We start from the raw sequence: 21,379 nt of genomic DNA, 5'->3' as shown, positions 1-21,379 counted from the left end.
ACTAAGGCAGGTGGGCAGGCTGGCTCGGGCAGGAGGTGGGCTGCCTGAGGCCACTCCTCCCAGCAGTGCCCCACCCTGTCCTCCAGCCCAGCTCTCCCAAGCCATGCTCTGGCTTCATTGCACACTGGGGATTATGCAGATGATGTCATGGAACATTCTAGAGCTCTCCAGCGACTTGCTGAGGTGGTGCACAGATGCACAGTGGTGTATTTATTGCAGAGTTTCCTTCTCATCCAACAGCTGCTGCCCCAACCTGCCCTCCTCCTCACATTCTGGCCTTGGGAGTGGCCTGAGGACTGGGAGAAAAATTAATCCCCTCCAGAAGCCACTGGCTCAAGGTGAGTGAGTTTCTGTCTACACTGGTCCGAAGTGGGTGAGTCTCATCTACAGTGGTTCAAGATGGGTGAATCTCGTCTGCACTGGCTCAAGGAGGGTGAGTCTCGTCTGCACTGAGCAGGAAGTGGAGAACAGTAGTCGGCAGGCTGTGGTGACGGAGATCGCCACACCCCTGCCCCTCACCCTTGAGGCCTCTCTCTTGAGAGGAGAGTTCAGCGTGAGGGTCCAGCCTGAGCCGGGAAGGGTGGCTAGCTTCCTCGCCAGCGTGTTTTGTTTCCCTGTCATTTGGCTTTCAGATGAAAGGTGAGTTCATCCGTGTAGACGACAACTCCCTGGGCCAGTGCGCAGTCCTGCAGCCAGGTGCTTGCCTGAGGACCTGTGGGACACTGCGGGTGGGGGAGTAGACCGCCTTGTTCTGAACTGTGGACAGACTGTGTGCTAGGAGAGATGTGGCCTTTGACAATCAGGGAGAGACCCTCGTGTCCGGTGGGGTGGTCGGGTGACTTCGTTGCACGCACAAGCCCAGAGAAGACTCCCTTCTACTTGTCCAGGTGAACACGCTCCTGTTCACCTCTTGGCTGCATTCAGAAAAGGCCCCAGCTAGTCTGACTACATGGCTTGCTCTGTTTGGATACCTCAGGCACGTAAAAAGTTCTGCCTGCCAAGCCGGTGGTGCATTTGTGGGAGAGAACTCAGCCTGGTGGGCCATGGTCGTGCCACGAAGAGCTGCGGGGTCTCGAGCTGTGGAAGAGCATGGGATCGTGCGTGGATGCAGATGTGTGTCCTGGGGCTGGGGAAGGCGTGCAGAGCTGGGGGAGCAGGGTCCTGGGGGTGGGTGGCAGCAGGCAAAGGAGAGAGAGAGTGTGAAATAGCCAAACGTAACAGGAGAAGAAGGCACGTGGCCGGGGAGCCCGCTGCGCCCCCCGCCGCGCCCCCCGGTGTCTGGAGGAGGCAGCGGGCAGAGGGAAGAGCACGGGACGCTTCCGTGCAGAGGATGGAGGACACGGAGGCCCGAGAGCAGCAGCTAGGGCGAGACCCAGGCGAGCTCAGGGCAAGGCAGACACGCAGTGGGGGCCGCCGTGCTGTGGGCGAGGCCCCTCGGCACCCACAGCGGTCGTTCCGGGAGTGGGATCTGCACGAGTGAGGAATTACCTGCGCACACCTGCGCCCCTGCATGTTTGTGAGCGAAGTCCTGGGAAGGGGCCGCGTTCAAAAGAGCTTCGGGAGTTGGGTGGCCGGACCCGAGACAGTGTTCTGCATGGGGAGCCCCGGGTCTGACGCTTCCTTTTACACTGAAATCAAAACACAAGCAAATATCTGAGTCTTTCTGAAGCTTTCACATTTCAGTTATTTGGGTGAAGAGACCTGCTACCAGCACTGCAGAAACAGCTCACGGGGATATCACCGGAGAGACTGTCACGTTTGCTCTTCAGTTTAACCTGCAAATTGGACTGCCCCACCTGGAGGCCTGGACAAGGCTCCTGGCGTGGGTCACTGCTGCCCATGGACGGTGGACATTCCTGGGGTATTTTCTGTCTTCACAGCCATGTACACTCTGGCTGGAGATCACGCAGCCGACTCAGCGTCAAGGCCTCTCGCTTGCTGGTGCTGCGGCAGAGCCCACTCTGCAGAGCGTGCCCACTCCTGCGGGCCTGTCCAGCCGTCCGCCTGCAGCACTGACGCCTCCCTGGCTTCTGTCCTGCTTGCACCTGCAGTGTCTTTGGCCTCTGCCTGGTCTTGGCCTGTGGCCTTGGTCACTCTTTGAAGCCCCGCATGTCCACGGTGGCTGGTGGCTCCTGGGTGTTTCAAGCTCTGCGAGCACTCAGGAATCCTTGTCCCCATGGCCGGCAATCCTTGGTGGCTTCTTCCAAGGGCTTCACTGTGAAGAGAAACAGTAGCCGGAGCCAGAGTGGGATCTAGTGTGTGTGGACCCGAGCGTCCCGATCGCCTGGGCTGGACGTGGGCCCTCAGGGCTGTCTCCCGCCTCTCGCCCCACGCCCACAGCCGGCACTCAGACTGTCCTCCTGGGACCTCGTGGCGCCATCCCTGTCCCCGCTCGGCTGCTGCAGCCTGGCCCTCCTCCCAGCTGACCCGCAGTCTCCTTTCCTTTGCCCAGGGAGAGTGGCCTGAGCCCCAGTTCCGCCACCGTGTCCTTGCTGCCTTCCCGGGTTGGAGCCCTGTCTGTCTGGATTTCCCATGGCTGCTGCCTTCATCCTGCTGGGACCTTGGGACCATGGAGGCAGCCTTTAGCCTGAGTACGCAGGGTGTGTGTTGCCCCTTGTGACCAATCTTGGCTTTCTGCAGGGCCTAGCTGCCATCTGGTCTGTGCTTCGTGTCCCTGTGTCCGGGGGAGGACACCACCCCGCCCCGGGCTTCCCCCACATTACTGTTGGGAGCAGGGGGCTGAGCTGAGGAGAGGGGCCTGAGTGTGACCCCTCAGTTTTGGCAAAGGGCTGACCTCTCACTTCATGGAGGTGGGATCTCACAGACTGGAATTCATCACATTCTCAGGGAAGAGGCAGAGAGTTGAGGCCATAGTCCTGCCAGTTGGTACATCTGCTGGGGGTAGGAGAGCCTTTTCCGGAGTTTGTTTTCTAGTAAAGCATCTGATTTCTAGAAACTTCTCCAGAGCCCCACTTTTACTTATTGCAGTTTTAAAGAGCATCGCCCCCGACCTGCTCTTTCTGGAGGTTCCTGTGGGGAGGCTGTGTAGACTCCATAGGACGCACTCGGCCCTGCAGTGGTTGTGGCCCCTGCACTGGCTTCTGCAGGACTGGCTGGTGGCCACAGGATGTCCTCAGCTCACATACACACCCCCCCACTCTCACGCGGGTTTGGTGCCCAGAGAAGGATGAGGGGGCCCCCCAACCTGGGAGGGTTCCCTCTTGTGGGCTGGCTTGGGGGGGCTGGTCAGACCAGCTTTAATCAGAAAATGAGACCACCCATTTCCACGGAGACCCCTTCCTCTTTCCTGAGGGGACCTGCACATTTTCATGAGCGTTGGCAGAGCCCTTGTGCTAGCAAGGCAGGGAGGGCAGGTGCTGAAACGAAGCATCGACAAAAAGAGAAAGAGCCTGCAGTAACACAGGGTGGGGCCTGGCGGGCCTCCTGAAGAACCAGGAGTGACAAGGATGGGACAAGGAGAGCTCCAGCCCCCGCCTCATGGCCACGGGTGAGCAGGGACAGGGCAGGCCTGAGGCTGAGGCTGAGCCTGCACCGGAGGCAGCTCCCCACACACTCCCCACAGGGCACAGCAGAAGTCACCCTGCAAAAGGCCCAGGCACAGAGGTACGGAGTCTGGGGAGTGTGTCGAGCCAGAGCATAACCAGCGTGCTTGCTTTCGCTCTTTATTTCACAGGCACAGAATCTCACTGTCCAAGAAAGCTGACTGCACACTGTCCTGAAAGGTATGATGCAAGTCTTTACCTAATTAAAGGAATTACAGTAAAAATATTTAGTCACCAGTCAGCCTTCGACACCAATTAATTAGAACATGGCACTAACCATTAGAAGAGGCACCAGCCACCAAGACAGACAGGCAACAACTACCAGAACAGAAAACAACCACCAGATAGACAACAGCCACCAGAAGGTCAACAGCCACTGGAACAGACACCAGCCACCAGATAGACAACAGCCACCAGAACAGACACCCACCAGACAGACAAAAGTTACCAGAACAGACACCAGCCACCAGATAGACAACAGCCACCAGATAATCAACAGCCACCGGAACAGACACCAGCCACCAGCCACCAGCCATCAGACAGACAATAACCATCAGACAGACACCGGCCACCAGAGCAGCGTGCCGGCAAAACACAGCAGAATGGATTGGTTCTCAATGATTGTTGTGGCCGCGCTCCAGTCCTGTGTTTTTTTAATAGTTTATGATATTAACACACTTTTTAAAAATGTTTTTCTTTTTTAATACTACGTCCTGTATGTTTAAAAAAATAAAATATTGTTAAATGTAGATACATGTATTTCCTTAAAAAGTTTTATTAGTATCACAGCGAGCAGCCCTCTGCCCCTTCCTGCACATCCCTGTTCTGTTCCCCAGAGGGAAACTTTTTCAGATAATATGTTGCTTATGAGTTTTATTTACAGTAAGTGTGTTTTCAAACTTTCTACATTTGGCAGTTTCATTCTTTTACGTGAGCATGACGTCCCCACACGTTCTCTCTGAAGGTGTGTCGGGATGTTGGATCCGTCGTGGTTACGGGAGTTTCACTGCTGAGCCAAGCAGGGCATCACCTCACATTTTCTCTAAAACCTAGACTTTGTCCCGGGGTCGAAGATTAAGTCCCTATTTTATTTCTTTATTGTTCTCTGCACCAAAGCTGATGTTTCCCCAAGCGCTCCTTCAGCTCTGGGAAGGCCCGGCAGTAGCACCGGGGCTGAGCACGTGCACGACCGTGGCCGGCCCCGCTCCCTGCTCTGCCCCAGCCCCGCCAGGCCTGGCCCGCGATGCCCCTCTGCTGTTCCCTGGATTCTGCGCCTGCTTCGCTTGTGATTTATTCCTTTGCTTGGCTCGCTTCCTCCAATGTTTCCTAAGAAAGAGTGCACAGAAAGAACAATCTTTGAGTCCCTGCATGTCTGAAAATGTTTTTATTTTGGCCTAACACATTTTTGGTAGCTTCCTTGCTATAAAATTTTTGATGGAAATAATTTGTTCTCATAACTTTTAGGTATTTTTTTTTTTAAAGGCACCTACTACTGCAGTTAATAGAAAGAATGCCATTTTAAAAAATGAACTTTTTATTTTGGAATAATTTTGCATTCACAGAAAAGTCACAAACATAGCTCAGAGAGTCCCCGTACAGCCCTCGCCCGGTTTCCCTGTCTTCAACACCCTAAGTTGCTGCAGAGCAGTCGTCAGAACCGAGAAGCCCGGCGCGGTCTGTGAGCTTCCCCGCAGGCCGTGGCTGGGACCCAGGGCCCGTCGGGAACCGGCTGCCTCTTCCCCGCGTCTCCTGAGGCTCCTCGTGGCTGTGGCAGTTTCCCGGTCTTTTCTTGCTTTCTTATGACTTTGACAGTTCTGAGGAGCACTAGTAAAGTATTTTGAAGAAATACATTTGTGGTTGTCTGTGGTTTTTCTCATGGTTAGACCAGGTTACGAGTTCCCGGGAAGACCACAAGGCAGTGGCGATCCTCGCGCCACATCACAGAGGGGCACGTGCTCTCAGCACACGCTGCCACCGGGGGCTCCTCCCTGAACACCAGCCCAGGCCAGGGGGAACACCAGTGCTGCTAGAACTTCAGTTCTTTTAGAAGTGGCCCAGCCATTTCGTTTTCTTCTCTGGAAAATTTGATTTTGATTCCCAGTGTTCCAAATTTTCACAATGATAATAGGCGTTGGCAGCTCCCAAGTAACATGGAAGATTTTTTTTCTTTTTAAAAATCATTATCTACAGAGACAACCTATGGAATGGGAGAAGATATTTTTAAACCATATATCTGATAAAAGGTTAATATCCAAAATATATAAAGAACTCATATAACTCAACAGCAAAAAACACCAAATAACCCAATTAAAAAATGGGCAAGGAGCTGAACAGGCATTTCTCAAAGAAGACATACAAATGGTCAACAGGTTTATGAAAAGTGCTGAACGTCACTAATCATCAGAGAAATGCAAATTAAAACCACAATGCGATATCACCTCATACCTGTTAGGAAGGCTGTTGTCAAAAAGACAAGAGGTAAGTGTTGGCAAGGACGTGGAGAAAACTGAGCCCTTCTGCTCTGCTATAAACTAGCACAGCCATTACAGAAAACAGTACGGAGATTCCTCAAAATATTAAAACTAGAACTACCGTACGATCCAGCAATCCCCCTCCTGTGTATTTATCCAAAGGAGATAAAATCAGAACGTGGAAGAGACACCTGTATCCCCATATTCATTGCAGCATTATTCACAATAGCCAAGATAAGGCATCAACCCAAGTGTCCATTGACAGGTGAATTGTAAAGAAGATGTGGTACACACACAATGGAATATTATTCGGCCCCCAAAAAAGGAAATCCTATAATTCGTGACAACATGGATGGACTCAGAGGACATTGTGCTAAGAGAAACAAGCCAGGCACAGAAAGACAAATACTGCATTGTCTCACATGTGGAATCTAAAAAAGTGAAAGTGACGGAGGCAGGGAGTCGCATGGCAGGGCTGGGGGCTGGGATTGGGGGGTGCTGGCCAAAGGACACAAAGTGTCAGTCTGACAGGAGGAGGAAGTTCTGCAGATCTACTACACAATATAGGGACTATAGTCAATAATAACAGCTGTGGCTGAAACTTGCTAAGAGAGTAGCTTTTAAATATTCTTACCATAAAAGAAAAATAAGAATGTGAGGTAATGGGTAAGTTAATTAGCTCAATTTAGTTATTCCACATGCATACACTTATCAAATATCATAAATATGTATAATTTTTATTTGTCAATTAAAAATGAAGTTGCTCTCTGTTATAGTGCTGTAACGAATCCCTATGCACACGGTCTTTTGCTTTAGGAGGATTACCGCCTGCGTGCTTTGGCTTAGCACACCCAGAGTAGACATTGGCACGCTCCAGGATGTGACGATGTAAACCAGGCTGGAATACACACGACTCCATGGCGGGCTGGGAGCTGCAGCCGCGTGGTGCGATGAGTACACAGACGCTCTCACCAAGTGCTAGAGCAAGAGCTGGCTGGGGGTGAGCAAGGGGGTCTCGCAATGATTTAAATGAGGGGGGCGTGGAGAGCAGGGCAGGGGCCTGGCCTGCAGACGGAAGCGGGCATGGAGCTCGGGGCAGCCTGTGGTCGGTCCATGCGCACGAGGGTCACGGTTCTGCCTCTGCCGGCAGCGAGACAGACACATGGAAAAGTGAACAACTTTTTCAACCAACCCAAGAGGGCAGGAGGAATGTGAATCTCACGGCTCTCAGCCTGGTGTTCACTTGGATACAGGTGCCCTGGTTGTAGGGCCACTGCGGAGGCTTGGGACAGCTGTTGCTGCTCTCCATCTCTCTCAGGAGCGAGGTCAAGGCACCGCCCAAAGTGAGCTTCATCTCTGAAAAGGGACAGGCGTGACCTCTGAGTGAGTATGGGGTCTGCCGAGCCCCCCACCCCAGAGGAAACACAGGAAGAGGGGCTGTGGGGAGCCCCTGCCCCTTCCCCTAGAGAGCTCTCCTGTCCCTGTGAGAAGCACACATCTGGCTGCTTGCGGTCCCCCGCCCTCAGTTTCAAAGCAAATGGATTCTCTGGGTCAAGGGTGCCCATCGAGGCCCCCGAGCGGGGCCTGGCGGGAAGCGGTCTCAGGAGCCCTGCAGGCCCCGGCTCTCGAGCCCCACAGACTCTCCCTGCACATCGCCATGTGCTTCTTCATGCCCCACCTTTTCTGAGGGAGTTTGAATTTGAAAACAAAATAAAACTAAGAAAAACAAAAACATCCGTTGCCCCACCCCCCCAGTCCTCCTTGGGGGCAGGTGCAGGAGCCAGCCCTGTGCCCTGTGGCGTCTGCCACGCCGGGGGGAGCCGTGTGGTCTTGACGTCTGGGTCTGAGATCCTGTTTGTGGTGCTTCGGGGCTTTTCATCTCGAGGAAGCACTTTGTTGCCTCGTTCCAAAATAGCTGCTGTAGGAACTGGCTGTATTTTTAGGGCGCAGGAAGGGCTCAGCACTGCCTTGTGCATTTTTATGGCCCACTGGCTTCCTACTGCTTTTCGGAGACGGGCCTCCAGTGGAGGGCATGGGGGTAGAAGCGGTCACCTCCCCTAGAAGGTCACAAGAGAGGAGGCACCCTTGAGGGGATGTCCTTTGTCTTCCCGAGAGTCCCTCTCATTTGGTTGAGGAGTAACTACCGTGGTGTTATCTTGTTATTTCTCACCCACGGTCCTGGGTATAAGTGATATTATTCAGTGGAACTGGGAAGCAGTCCAATAAACCTCAGGAGAATTTAAAAAGAAAAGGAGCATGTTGTAAAACGAGGTAAACGGGAGCAACAAGTCAACGTTAGCTGCGTAGAGGACGCGCTGTCAAACTCAGCACAACTGGGATCGGCGTCCACAGGAACCGCGGCGAGAGCACGCTGGGGTCCTTCCTCCTTGGGAACGTCCCATGCAGGGAGTCAGGTGACGTGGCCGGAATTCAGACACCTCAACCACGGGAAGAGATGGCTGTGCCTTCTCAAAGTCCTCAGCAACGTGCAATTCCACTTTCAACAATGACTTTGACCTTTTCCTGCTCAGCATCCAGTGTCACTCAGACCCCGCACTGCACAAAGAAGTTGTCACCGAGTGTCCGGCATTGTTCTCTAATTGTTCCATTGTGAGAGAGTCACCAGTGTCAATTTAATTCAGCTGCCCAAGTGCTGGACCTTGTGCTGACCACGTGCTGCTGCGAGGCCGGGAGCAAGCCAGACCCTCCCCTCGTTCTCAAGTTTAAGGAGCCCACGAATCACCCGGAGACCTTGTTAAAATTTGACTCTGACTCAGCGGGTCCCACACTTGGCAACAGGCTCCCAGGTGGGGCTGTGCTGCTGGGCCGGGGACCACGCCTGGAGCAGCAGCAGGAGGGCCTGTTGACCGCGGTTCCTCCTACTTGGAGTGCAGAGTCCAGCCGAGGACGCAGGGTGGCGAGCGGGCTCTCCCCGAGGGCGTCTGCGGGCCTGCTTTGTGCCAGCCTTCGCACAGCGCCAAAGACGACGGAGCACAGGCAGCCACCACCAACGCCCAAAGCCAGAGACGAAGGAAGAGCAGGGTCAGTGGCACCACAGAGGGTTTTCCTGAGGGGACGGATCCTGCACTGGCCTTCGCAGAGGCAAAGGGTCTTGGGCAGATGGGTCAGGGGACATACAGGCTTTCTCGGTGGCCTGCCAGGAGCCACGTAAGTGTGCCAGGCCTGCTCTGCGCGGAAGGCCTGGGAGCGCAGGAGATGCCGAAACGCGGTGCCACGGGGCTGGGCAGAGGTTCCCGGGGCCGGGGCTGAGCGGGGGCTGGTAGGCGTTCTTCCTTCCCCAGCTCCTGTGAGGTGTCGCTGCCTTCGTCCCCGCTGTGTCCTCACTGTAGGAAAGCGCTGTCCCCACAGACACTGAGTCCCCTCCCTCAGGTGCACTCACATGCTGACTTCTCTCCTCCTGAGGATTCGATGTCACAAGGGACTCAGGAGGCCTCTAGGCTCCTGGTCTGAGAATGATGCAAAAGGGTCCCATTCTCACTTAGTCTTCAGGGAGATGTCCCTCTGTCCAGCACGTGTGTTGCCAGTGCCTCCTCAGCTCAACTACTCTCTGGGGACAGACTGAAATGTGTACAGCTCTCTTTGGTTGTGTTTTGGGCTTTAACGTGTTGGGCTTCTCTGAGAAGATGGCCTGGGAGGAGGCCCTGCATGGTGGAGGCGGGCCAGGGTCTGAGAGGTTCAGATGCGCACAGCAGGGACTGAGATTGGAAAGATCTGGCTCTGACAGGAGGCCAGATGAGCTGCAGGGGCCGGGGGCCTGCCACCACCCCCTCTGAATAGCAAGAAGGAAGAAGTTCACTCAGAGCTGAGATTTTAACACTATCTTAAGAGAAAGATACTTTCATCAGATGCAGGAAAAAAGCCTTTCTCTAGATCAGCAAACTGTGCCTGGGGACAAATCTGGCTGCAGCTGCTCTTGCGGATAAAGTTTTATTGGGACACTGACACTCTCTTTTGTTGGTGAGTTGTCTGCAGCTGCTTCCAGCTCCAGAAGCAGAGCTGAGTAGTTGTGACAGAGACTGCATGGCCCCAAAAGCCTAAAATATTCACTATCCGGCTTTCTACAGAAAAAGTTTGAGACCCTTAGATCTAGATGAAGAGGAAAGCAGAGGGATAGACATGTGGAATCTATCACGTTTATGACAAAGGTGCTGAACTCGTATGTAGGCCTTTGTGCTCTGTTAGCCTTTGTTTCAATGACACATGCAAGGAGAAGAGACGTTAACTGTTGTATGTGCGACGTGTCTACAGGTGGGAAGCCAGTTTCCAATGCAGATGAGTTTTTGAAATGGGAGATTTCCACGTTCTACTTAGTGCACGTGGACCCTTGGGATGCAGAGGGTGTGGGCCGTGGAAAGTGTCTCTGCGGTTCTACAAATCTCTCCAAATGACTCTGAGGCAGCAGTTTCGGTGCAGAATTTTGGACGTTGTTGGCCTTGAACAGGTTTCACCACCTGCCTGGTGATGGTCTTCTGGTGTGCAGGGCCAAGTTCTGGAACATTCCTATATCTGCGAGGGCGAGCTCTAGGAAACCTCACACCTCCACGCCTCCACGGCAAGGTGTCAAGAGGGAGAGGTCATGTCTGCTGTTCACAGCTGTGTCCTACATAGTGGGCATGTTTTTGGGACTGCCTTGAAGGGTGACCTTGGAGTGGCATGTACTGTGAAAAACAGGACAGCAGTGGTTCCTGCCAGTGGGGCCTCTGGCTTGACACTTCCTGAGGGAGCCCAGTTGGTAATAGTGAGTGAATTTCTCAAGAGAAGGTTCTCGGTCCCATAACCAGAGTAGCTCTTGGTAGCCCTGGGAGATGCAGCATCACATAAGAACCCAAGGTGAGGGAAATCAGCCCTTCGGATACTCTCCTTTGCTCCCATGGTCCCTGGATGGGGTGTCCCACGCCATGCCTTCACGGCCCGCAGGCACAGAGCTTGAGCCTGCTGCCTTGGCACTGCCGGCCTGGAGTCGAGTCCTGGCCCACATGGCCCACAGCTTTGTGACCTCCGGTAATTTACCTGCTTCTCTGATCCTCAGTTTTCTTCTCTTCCCAATGGGCGTGGTGAAGTATCTACTGCTAAGTATCTTTGTAGGAGTAATGTAGAGGTCAGCTCTGGCAGGTGCCTGGCCACGGTGACGTGACCGAACATGCTGGTGTCCTTGTGGCCACAGGAAGGCTCACCCCACTTCTCTCAGTTTAACTTCTGACCTTTGTCACTGCCAGCACGACTGTCAGGGGCATGCTGTCATCCGTGTGCAGGAGCCTGGCTCTGCTCCCAGCACCCTGGCTTGCTGTAGTAGTGTGGTCTCCTGTTACCTAATTTATTCCTCCCAGATGCCATTTCCTGAGGCCAGCCTCCACTTATCTTAAGCACATTCCAACTGTTTTTCCCAGACAATGGGTCGGCTGTGAGCCCTCCTGCTGTGCGAGGCTGCAGTGTATCACGTTGCGCTGAGGCTGGGGTCCCATGTACCTTGGAGCTTTTAATTATCTCCACACAAATATTGGCATTAGGGGAGGATTTGACATGGGCTTTGTCCAGTGCCTGCAGCTCTGCAGGTGGTCTGCCTGGAGCTAACTCCAGTCCCCTTGGTGTCCTGTGCCACCAGCCTGCTCTGACTTTTTTTTAAAAAAGTGAAATCCAGTTGTTTATCTATTTACTTATCTTTAATGAAAGATTGATTTCTATGTCAGCATTTCCAGTCTTCACTAACTGAGGAAGATTTTACAGGAGCTTAGAGCTGGGTGGTGGATGAAGACGTTTGGCTCTGAGGAAGGGAACCCCGAAGAATCTGGCCGGTCTGGACAGGTGACAACACAGGCTCTGTCTGTCCTCCCAACTCGACACCATGCACTGGGGCATCCACCTGGTGCCCTGACTGGAGGCGGATGTTGGACAGCCTGAGTTCGTCGTCTGCAGAGAGGAAGGGGATTCCTGCTGACCTGGGGTCTCCGCACACAGCACAGCTGGGGGCCAGGGGTGCAGGGCCTGCCTCTTGGGTGTGCTCTGAGCCCGTGCAGCGCCCCCGAAGGGCCTGGTCTCTGGAGCAGATGCCACAGTTGGGAGCGGCTCACTTAGCCTAGGGTCAGGGACAACCTTCTCCTGCCCTTTGTTGAAGTAGTTTTATTCTGAAGGACAACACAAGAGCCTGTGCACCCGGAGTGGACTGGGAGCTGCGCTTGTGCACGGACCAGGCTTCCAGAACCTTCTCAGCCCCTTCCAGGGCAGACTCTCCTCCTTCCTCGTGCACGGCCTTGTGCCCTCGTGGCCCTCCAGGGTGAAGCTCTGCCTAGGCCTCAGCCCCTTGTGTGTCCTCCCCACCCTGCGGCCCAAATTCACACCCTGTGTCCCGTGTGTGGGGACTGGACCGGAGCTTCTGTCCTGCGGGGCTCAGCCTCTGCCCCGGTCCTGTGAGGCCCTGGCAGCTATTGTAGGGCGCGGTGGCATGGGCGGCAGTGGCACAGCAGGTGCCGGCTCTGGAAAGCAAAGCGGTTTTCAAGAAGCTTCGAGGCCCCGCTGACCTTCCAGGCCCTTCCGCGGTCGCCACCGAGGCCGCTCCACCAACCTGCTGTCACCAGCGTGCTGTCACTGGTGAGCTGTCACTGGTGGGACTGTCTTGATGGACGGGGAGGGAGGCACTTTCCTTGCATTGCCGTTTTACAGAGGAGGACTCTGAGGTCCTAGGGGCGCAGGGCCGAGTGGGGCAGAGCCGAGTCTGTCGACTTGGGGACCTGAGGTCTGCCTGATGGTGGGGTGGCCATGCTGTCCCTCCAGCCCGGCAGGGCCGGCAGCTGAGGAGGGGCAGGCAGGCGGGGAGGCCTGTGGTGCCCCATCCCTCCGAAGACAGCGGAACTGGGGACACGGTCCAGCTCTGTGGGCCCTGGCGGTGCAGCTGCCACAGCCTGTACCCGAGTACCAGGAGGACGACAGTGCAGGCTCCCAGGGAGGAGAAGCACAGTGTCACCTCCCCGAGCAGGAAGGTTTAGCTCCTGCTTGCTCTGAGAAGGAGCAGGAATCAGAGCCAAGCTCTTCCCCTGTGTTCCCGGGCCTGCTGCGCACGAGCTGTGTGACCTGGGCCAGGTCTCTAAACCTTCTGAGCCTCAGGTGCTCTGCCATGAAACGAAACACTCCAGACCCTGTCGCTCCCACAGGTAAGGGCTTAGGCGTGGAGGGGCGAGGTTGCTTGGAGTCCTGGCATGAAGGCACTTTTGCCAAGGCCCCAGGTGTGGACTCACTTGGGGAGCTCCAAGCCAGCCCCAAGAAGCCTGGCCTCTGCTGAGCTCAGCCCTTGGCCCATCGCAGGTGAGACTGACCTGAGGAAGGGGTGGTATCGGTACTTGAGGTGTCCTGGAAGAGGCAGACACTTGCAGTCACAGGCTGCCTTAAAGGGCATCTGAGCTCTGCAGGGTGAAACCCACGATCCCCATTTCACAGATGAGAAAGTAGAGCTTAGAGGGGCTGTGCAGTGGGCTGAGAGGCCAGGACCCCTGGCTTGTGGCCAGACCTTTGCCAGCAGGCAGGACTGAGAGCAGCGCAGACCTGCAGCCCCTGGCCAGGTGACAGGTGCCTCTGTGGTTAAGGTCGGGAGGTCGCGTCCTTGAGTGTTCTGTTGTCTGTCTGAATCTCATCAGGGTAAATCCCAGCCTCGCTGTTTTTGTTGTTATGTGGCTGACCCTGGCCTGGCGGTGGCCCACGGTGGCCTGCCGGTGGCCCACGGTGGCCTGGCGTCAGTATTTGGGATTCGTCTTCTCTCTGCGTTCCTCCAGGCACCCGGCCCCAGTGCATGCTCCCCTCTCCCGGCTGGACGTCATAATCCAGGCCCCACACAGGCCACGGCAGGACCAACAGGGAGCTCCCCGTGGCGCATGGCTCCTCCCTTCTGCTGCTCTGCTGTGGCTGTCGGGTCTCGCAGGCCACCAAGCCGCCCCCCCTCCTCTTTGCGGCCCTTTGGGTCCTGCCTCTGCCTGCCCCGAGCAGGGCTCCCCGAGGGCCACGGTGATCCTCAGGCCAGGGAGGGAAAGACGAGAGCCTGTTTGTGTTTTCTTTCTCTCTCATCCTCAGCAATCTGTGTTTGCATTTGTGTTCCAACGTGCGCGTGGCCCCGGCGCTGCAGCGTGGCCTTCCAAGGTGGGGGGTCGGGGTCACGGCCGGGCACCCACGCCCAGTCACAGCCGCCCACGGCCCCTGCTTGCCCTCGGTTCACAGCGGCCGGAGCAAGTGTTTGCAGGCAGTGGAGTTGGGAAAAATAAAAGTGTTACTTCTTTTGTCAGTTCAAAATGAAAATGTTTTTGTTGAGCTCACAGGAAAAATGTATGTCTTACAACTTAAGTTGTCTTCCCGTTTGAACAGAAGAATAGCAATGAGAAAATTTGTCACTGAATTTAGGCCTCTAAGATGTAATTATCTGGGCATTAATTTATTTTTAAATATACTGTCTATTTGGTAACAGCCAGTCTCACTGGGGTGAGGCAATATGACAAAGTGGTTTTGATTTGCATCTCCCTGATGACTAGTGACGTCGAGCATTTTGTCATTTGTCTGATGGCCACTTGCATCTCTTCTTTTGAGAAATGTCTATTCAAATCCTTTGCCCATTTTGTAATCAGACTATTTGGGGCTTTCTGCTGTTACATTGTGTGAGTTACTTGTATATTCTGGATTTCCTTATCAGAGGTATAGTTTGCAAATATTTTCTCCTGTTCTGTATGTTGTGTTTTCACTCTGTTGATTGTTTCCTTTGCTCTGCGGAAGCTTTTTAGTTTGGTCTAATCCCATTTATTTATTTGTTCTTTCATTGTCTGTGCTTTTGGCTGGGCTGTGGGGGCTCCTGCTCCCAGAAGCCTTGACTGCTGAGAAGGTCAGCTCCATTTCTAAGAGAGCTCAGATTCTGACCCAAGATCTTCTCTGTGGATCCCAGGCACTGCTGTGGTCCCTGACCAGAGTCGCCACTTGGGGAGGCCGACTCAAAATGCTGTGGTCTGGGTCCTCCCCTCAACAAACTCCTGCTGCTCTGCTCATTTGAAGCGGGAGCCCGTGTTAAATGACTTCTGTGCTTTATTCCAGAATCAGCTGAGCTGTGTGTTGCCCTGTGTGCTTCAGGTAAGAGGCTCTTGTTCTAGGCGTGCACAAAGACCAACTAGAAATGCTTGAAGCAACACAGAGCCTAGGACCACTCACCCCAAAACTGGCTATTTGGAATTTTCCGGTATTTGGAGTTTTCAAACCCCCCACAAGGCAGATTTACCATGAAGCCAAGAGAGCATAAATCTCCATGTCTCTTTCGTGTACAGGTCCTTTCTCATGCTTTGTAGTAGTTTTATTTATTCTTAAAAAGGGGGCTTCAAAGTTATATAAGTTTCAGCCCCTCTGAAATCTTGATCTGCCCCTGCCTTTAGGTAAGAAAATCACTTAGATTTTTCTTTCTGTCACCTAGATTTCTTCTTTTAACTCTGGTCTAGATTAGAATGGCAGACAGTTTTTATCTCAAGTGTTAACTTTAGATCACTTGGTTGCAGCTACGTGGAGTGCTGAGCTGAGAAGGGTTCTGAGGGAGCAAGATCAACTAGGAATGTCTGCCTTGTGCCCCGCAGGAAAGAGAGCAGAGATCGGCTAGGAACGTCTGCCTTGGGTGAGGCCAGAAGAGGCAGCAGGTGATAGAATTGTTCACCTTTTTTACAGTCTATCGACCAGGGGTTGGCAAATTTTCATCTGTATAGGGCCAGATAAGAAATATTGTAGGCCTGTGGGCCATACAGTGTCTGCTGTAAACTAGTCAACTGCTGTTGTATCTGAAAGTGGCAATAGACAATATTGAGAATAATGTGTGTTCCAATAATATTTACTGATAAAAACAAGCTGCCGGATGCATTTGGCTCATACATTATAGCTGCTGACCTCTGCCACAGACTCTTGGCACGATCTCTTACCCAATACATATCCAGGAGCAAACTAAAAAATCTGCATAAAATTGACTTTGTCTCAGCCAGAAAGACTTACATATATTCTAGAGGAAGTTTATGCATTGCTGTGTTACTTAGATATCTAAATGTGTAAAATGGATAAGACCATGATTATTCACGTTAAAAGGATTCTAACTTTGCAAAGGGATTTATCAGGTTTCTGTTAAAAATAAATAATTTTTCTCCCACAACACTGAGTGTCTGTTTACCACTCTATACCAAGCCTGGAAGACAGAAACCAAATCTAAAACCCCTGGAGTCTGGCCATTTATAGGGCAACCAGAACTGAAAATAAAGGCAGTTTCAGTGCAGGTCAATGAGAAAATAATTCAATTCCAGCACTAAAATTCAATTTCAAAACTGCGCCTGGGTTTAGTCCTGGGTGAGATGGATGGACTGTGCCCCATCCCGATGCTCCCTCTGAATGCAGCACTGACCTTGACTGAGGCATGAGGAGCTGCTGGAGGGCTCTGGAAAGTGAGTCTCAGCTGGCAGATTGCAGGAGACCAGAACCCAAAATATCACCAACTGGCAGTGAGTTCACTTTTTCCTCTCTGGTATCCATGGCTTTAATTGAATGTATGTATACCTCAGATCCAACAGGGACACAGGATGGAGGGAGAGAGGCCCATGAGAAGCCCTCTAGCCTTGGTTCACAGAGCAGGAAAGGGGCCTCCTAATGCTCAGACAGAGTGGGGATCCCACCTTACTTTTTCCTTTTTTCTTCTGTATTCCATGTCTCAGACCATCCTGTGGTGGCCCCCACAGGATGCTCGGAGGTGCATGGTCAAGGGAAATGCACAGCAGAACCTGGAGGCTGATGGCTCAGCTTCCTGTCTAGAGGACCAAAAAGCGATCCAGGGGACTGGAACACACTGGGGCAAGGTGGCAAAGGAGGAGATAGGGAAGCAGCCCCCCAAGGATGTTTATGAACTCGCAGGCACACCCCCAAGCAGCACATGCATGGATCTGACCCTGAATCGCATGCACAGACTTTGAGAACTCAACTGTGGGATTTAATGCAGCCCAGGTCCCAGGCTTGCACCTGGTGAGGCTCACGTGGGACAGGTCTGAACATACTACAGAAATTTGAAAACTGAGCTGACATTGGAACCACAAACCACAGAAGACAGGTTGGAACTTTCAGCTTGAATTTAGCTGTGTTGATTTCCAGCTAAATCAAAAATAACATTCTCCAGAGGATTTAAACAAGATCCAGAGTCTCATGAGATAAAATTCAAAATGTCTAGGTTATAATAAAAATTGCTTGGTACATGAAGAACCAGAAAAATGACAACTTTCATGGGAAAAGGCAATCAACAGACCATAATACAAAGGTGACACAGACATTGGAATTATCTGAGAAAGACTCTAAAGCAGTTATTATGAAAGTATTCCAGCAAGTAAGGGGGAACACTCATGAATAGAAAAACAGGAAGTCTCAGCAAAGACACAGAAGATGTAAAGAAAAGCCGCCTGGAAATTTTAGAACTGAACAATATATTAACCGAAATGAAAATAAGCAAGTGAATGTCACTGGATGGGCTCAATAGCAGATGGCAGAAGGAAGAGCCAGTGACTTGAAGATGGACCCAATTATCCGGTCTGAACAATGGAGAGAAGAAAAGATTTAAGAAGCAAGCAAATGAAGAAGGGATCAGAGCCTCAGGGACCTGGGGGTCATCACATGAAGTGTCACATTTGCATCACAGGACTCCGAGTAGGAGAGGAGACAGACTGAGGTGAAGAAAAACGTGTGGAGGAATATTTTCTATTGCTGCGTAGCAGATGACCACAAACACAGGGCTTAACACGGCACCATTTATTATCTTGTTTTCTGTAGGTCAGAAGTTTGGGTTTGGCTCAGCTGAGTTCTCTGCTCAGGGTCTCCTACGGCTGAAATCCAGATGCCAGTCAGGGTTGAGTGCTCGTCTGAAGCTCAGGGTCCTCTGCCAAGGTCATGAGGTGGCAGAATCCAGTTTCGTGCAACTGTGGGATTGAGGTCCCATCTCCTCGCTGGCTGTGAGCTGCAGTCTGCACCCCTTGCCCTCCTCTCATCACCTGCAAAGTCAGCAGTGCAGACTCTCCTTTGGGTTGAATCCTGCCCGTGCTTCCAGTATTTCCAGGAGGAGCCTGCAGAGGCTCATTTTACGGGCTCATTTGATGATGTCAGTTTCATCCTGGATAATCTCCCTTTCTTAAAGTCAATTGATTTGGACTTTAATTACATCTCAAAATCCCTTCACGGCAGTACCTACGTTAACATTTGACTGAATAAGTGTGAGAATGTGTACTGAGAAGTGAGAATCTACAGGGCCACATTAGAGTTCTGCCTACCACAGAAATAGTGGCTGAAATCTCCCCAAATTTGGTAAGAGATATAAATGTACACATTCAAGAAGCTAAGTCAACCCCCAAACAGGATAAACTCAAAGAATCCATGTCAAGACACATCATAGCTAAACCTTTTGAAAACTAAAGAAAAAAAAAACAGTCTTGGAGGCAGCCAGAGAAAAATGGCACCTAACCTATTGTGAAAAACAATTAGAATGTAAGAGAATTACTTGTTAGAAACTATGAAGACAAGGAGGAAGTAGCATAATCTTTTTCAAGTGTTGAAAGGAAAGAAGTGTCTACACAGAATTCTATACCCGGAGAAAGCATGCTTCAGGAATAAAGGTAAAATAAGGCACTTCACATGAAGAAAATCTAAGAGAATGTTTATCATAAGATCTGCTTTAAAAGAATTGTGAGAGTAAGTCCCTTACACAGAAGGGAACTGGTACCAGAAGGAAACCGGAGCTCTAGTTGTTAGGGAACGCAGCAGGAATGGTAAGCCTCTGAGTAAACACAGTAGATCACGCTTTTCCTCCGGAGTTCTTTAAAATATGTTTCATGAAAGCAAAAATTATAGCCTTGTCTCACGGGGTTTTCAATGTACGTAGGACGGATACCACATAAAGGCAGAGGGTAAAGGAACCTGTACGGTGGCAAGATTTCTACTTCCACTTGAAGTGGCACAGTGTTGATTCTCAGTAGACTGTGAAAGGTTAAGTGTGTACGTTGTAATCTTCAGAGCAGCCTCTGATAATACTAATCAATCAAACATAGTAAAAACACACTCGATAAATTAAAATAGAATTATAGAAAATGTTTAAATAACTCACAAGGAGCAGGAGGGGAGAAGCAGAAGGGTAAAGAACAGAGGGAACAAACAGAAAAGAATAATAACTGGTAGATGTAAATCCAAACATATCAATAGTTAAATTAAATGTTAATGATCTAAACACATTAATTAAAAGAAATAGATTATTAGAAACAGTAAAAAAAAACAAGCCAACTGTATGTTGTCTACAAGAAACTCCTTTCAAATAGGTAATTTAAAAGTAAAAGTACATAAAAATATATAATGCAAACATTAATTAAAGGAAAAGTGAAGTGGCTATCTTACTATCAGACCAAGCAGATTTCATATCAAAGAAAACTTCCAGGGATAAAAAAAGGAGCATTATATAATAGTAAAAGGGTCAATTACCCAAGAAGACGTAACAATCCTAGATGTGTATGCATCTACCTACAGAGTTTCAAAATACATGAAGTAAGAACTTATAGAACTAAAAAAAAAAAAGCCAATATCCACAATTACATTTGGAGACATTAATTCTCTCCTCTCAATAACTGAAAGAACTGGTAGAGAGAATAACTGCAAGAATACTGAACAGCGCCATCAACCAACTGGATCTAAGAGACATATGTAGAACGTTCCACTGAATAATGGAATATACATTATATTCAAGTGTGCATGAAACAGTAACCAAGATATACCATATCCTGAATCAAAAACAAATCTTAAGACACCGAGAAGAGCTGAAATCGTACAAAGCATGTTTCCTGACCATGATGGTATTAAACTAGATGTCAATAGCAAAGAGATACGTGAAAATCTCTAAACACTTCAAAAATAAAACAAAACATTTATAAATAATCCTTGAGTCAAAGAGAAAGTTTCAGTATAAATTAAAAATGTTAGAAAACTGTATAAAAATGAATATACAACTATCCAAATTTGTGGGTTGCAGCTAAAGCAGTGCTGTAAGGGAAAAGTATAGCATTAAAATGCCCATGTTAGAGAAGAAAAAAGGACTCAAAACAATAACCTAAGTTTCAAACCTAACAATTTAGAAAAAGAAGAGCAAATAAACCCAAGGAATTAATATGAGAGCAGAATTGATATTGAAAACAGAAAAACAATATAGAAAAATCAGTGAAACCAAAAGCTGGTCATTTGAAATGATTAATTGATCAAAGCTCTTGCAGTACTGACAAAGAATAAAAGAAAGTAAGAGAGAAGACACAAATGCCAATATCAGGAACAAAAGAGGGGGTATCAGCACAGAACCAACAGACATCGAAAGGATAGTGAGGGGATGTCATGAACTCCAGACCCAGATGATTTCACCAGCAAATTCTGCCAAACATTTAAAGAGAAAATAACATCAATTGTGCACAATACCTTCCAGAAAACAGAAGAGGAAGGAAAATTTCCTACCTCTTTTTATGAGGCCAACATTACTGTGATAACCCAAACCAGTATACAAAGACAGTATAAGAAAAGAAAATCACACGTCAATATTTCTCAATGAAATATTAGCAACTTGAATCCAGCTACATATTGATACATATATGGATAGATATCAACAAACAATAAACCAGTGAAGTTTACTGCTGGATGCAGGGGTGGTTCAATAGTTGAAAACCAATCACTGGAATCTATAACATTAGCAGCCTAAAAAAAAAAAAAAAACAACAACAAAAAACCGTGTGATTGTGTTGATAGATGCCTTAAGACCTTCTGACAACATTTAATACCCATTCATGATAAAAACTCTCAGTAAACCAGGAAAAAGGTGCTGATGGACTTGCTGGATGCAGGGTTGCCACAGACTTTCAGTTTGTAAAAGAACAATATCTGTGAACATGACCAAGAGAAGCACAATAGAACAAGGTATGCTGTACACAGACCGACGGAACAGGACAGACAGCCCAGAAATAGACACTCATGGATATGGCCAAGTGATTTTTGACAAAGTTTCCAGGGAATTTAATGGAGAGAAAATATCTTTTCAACACATGCTTTGGAACAATTGTACATCCATTTGCAAAAAAAGAATGTTGATCTAAACCTTGAACCTTATAAAAATTAACACAAAATGTGTCATAGATCTAAATGTAAAATACAAACTGCCAAACTTTACAAGAAAAGATAGGAGAAAATCTTCATAACCTGGGGTTATTCTGAGAGTTCCTAAACACACACCAAAAGCACAATCCATAAAAAATTGAAAAATTGTACTTTATTAAAATGAAAAAT

At 50.1% G+C, this 21,379-nt stretch overlaps 1 long non-coding RNA gene across 1 annotated transcript; it reads left to right on the top strand.

The window, feature by feature from the left end:
* Positions 1-238: 238 nt before the first annotated feature.
* On the top strand, positions 239-5,338 carry LOC134379272 (uncharacterized). Its single transcript, XR_010023715.1, has 4 exons — positions 239-338; positions 2,453-2,600; positions 3,695-3,743; positions 5,126-5,338. It is a non-coding gene; the product is annotated as an uncharacterized LOC134379272 (long non-coding RNA).
* The last annotated feature ends 16,041 nt before the right edge of the window (positions 5,339-21,379 follow it).

Source organism: Cynocephalus volans, chromosome 5 (assembly GCF_027409185.1).
Source record: "Cynocephalus volans isolate mCynVol1 chromosome 5, mCynVol1.pri, whole genome shotgun sequence".
NCBI classification, from domain to species: domain Eukaryota; kingdom Metazoa; phylum Chordata; class Mammalia; order Dermoptera; family Cynocephalidae; genus Cynocephalus; species Cynocephalus volans.
This window is presented reverse-complemented; position numbering and strand designations above follow the sequence as displayed.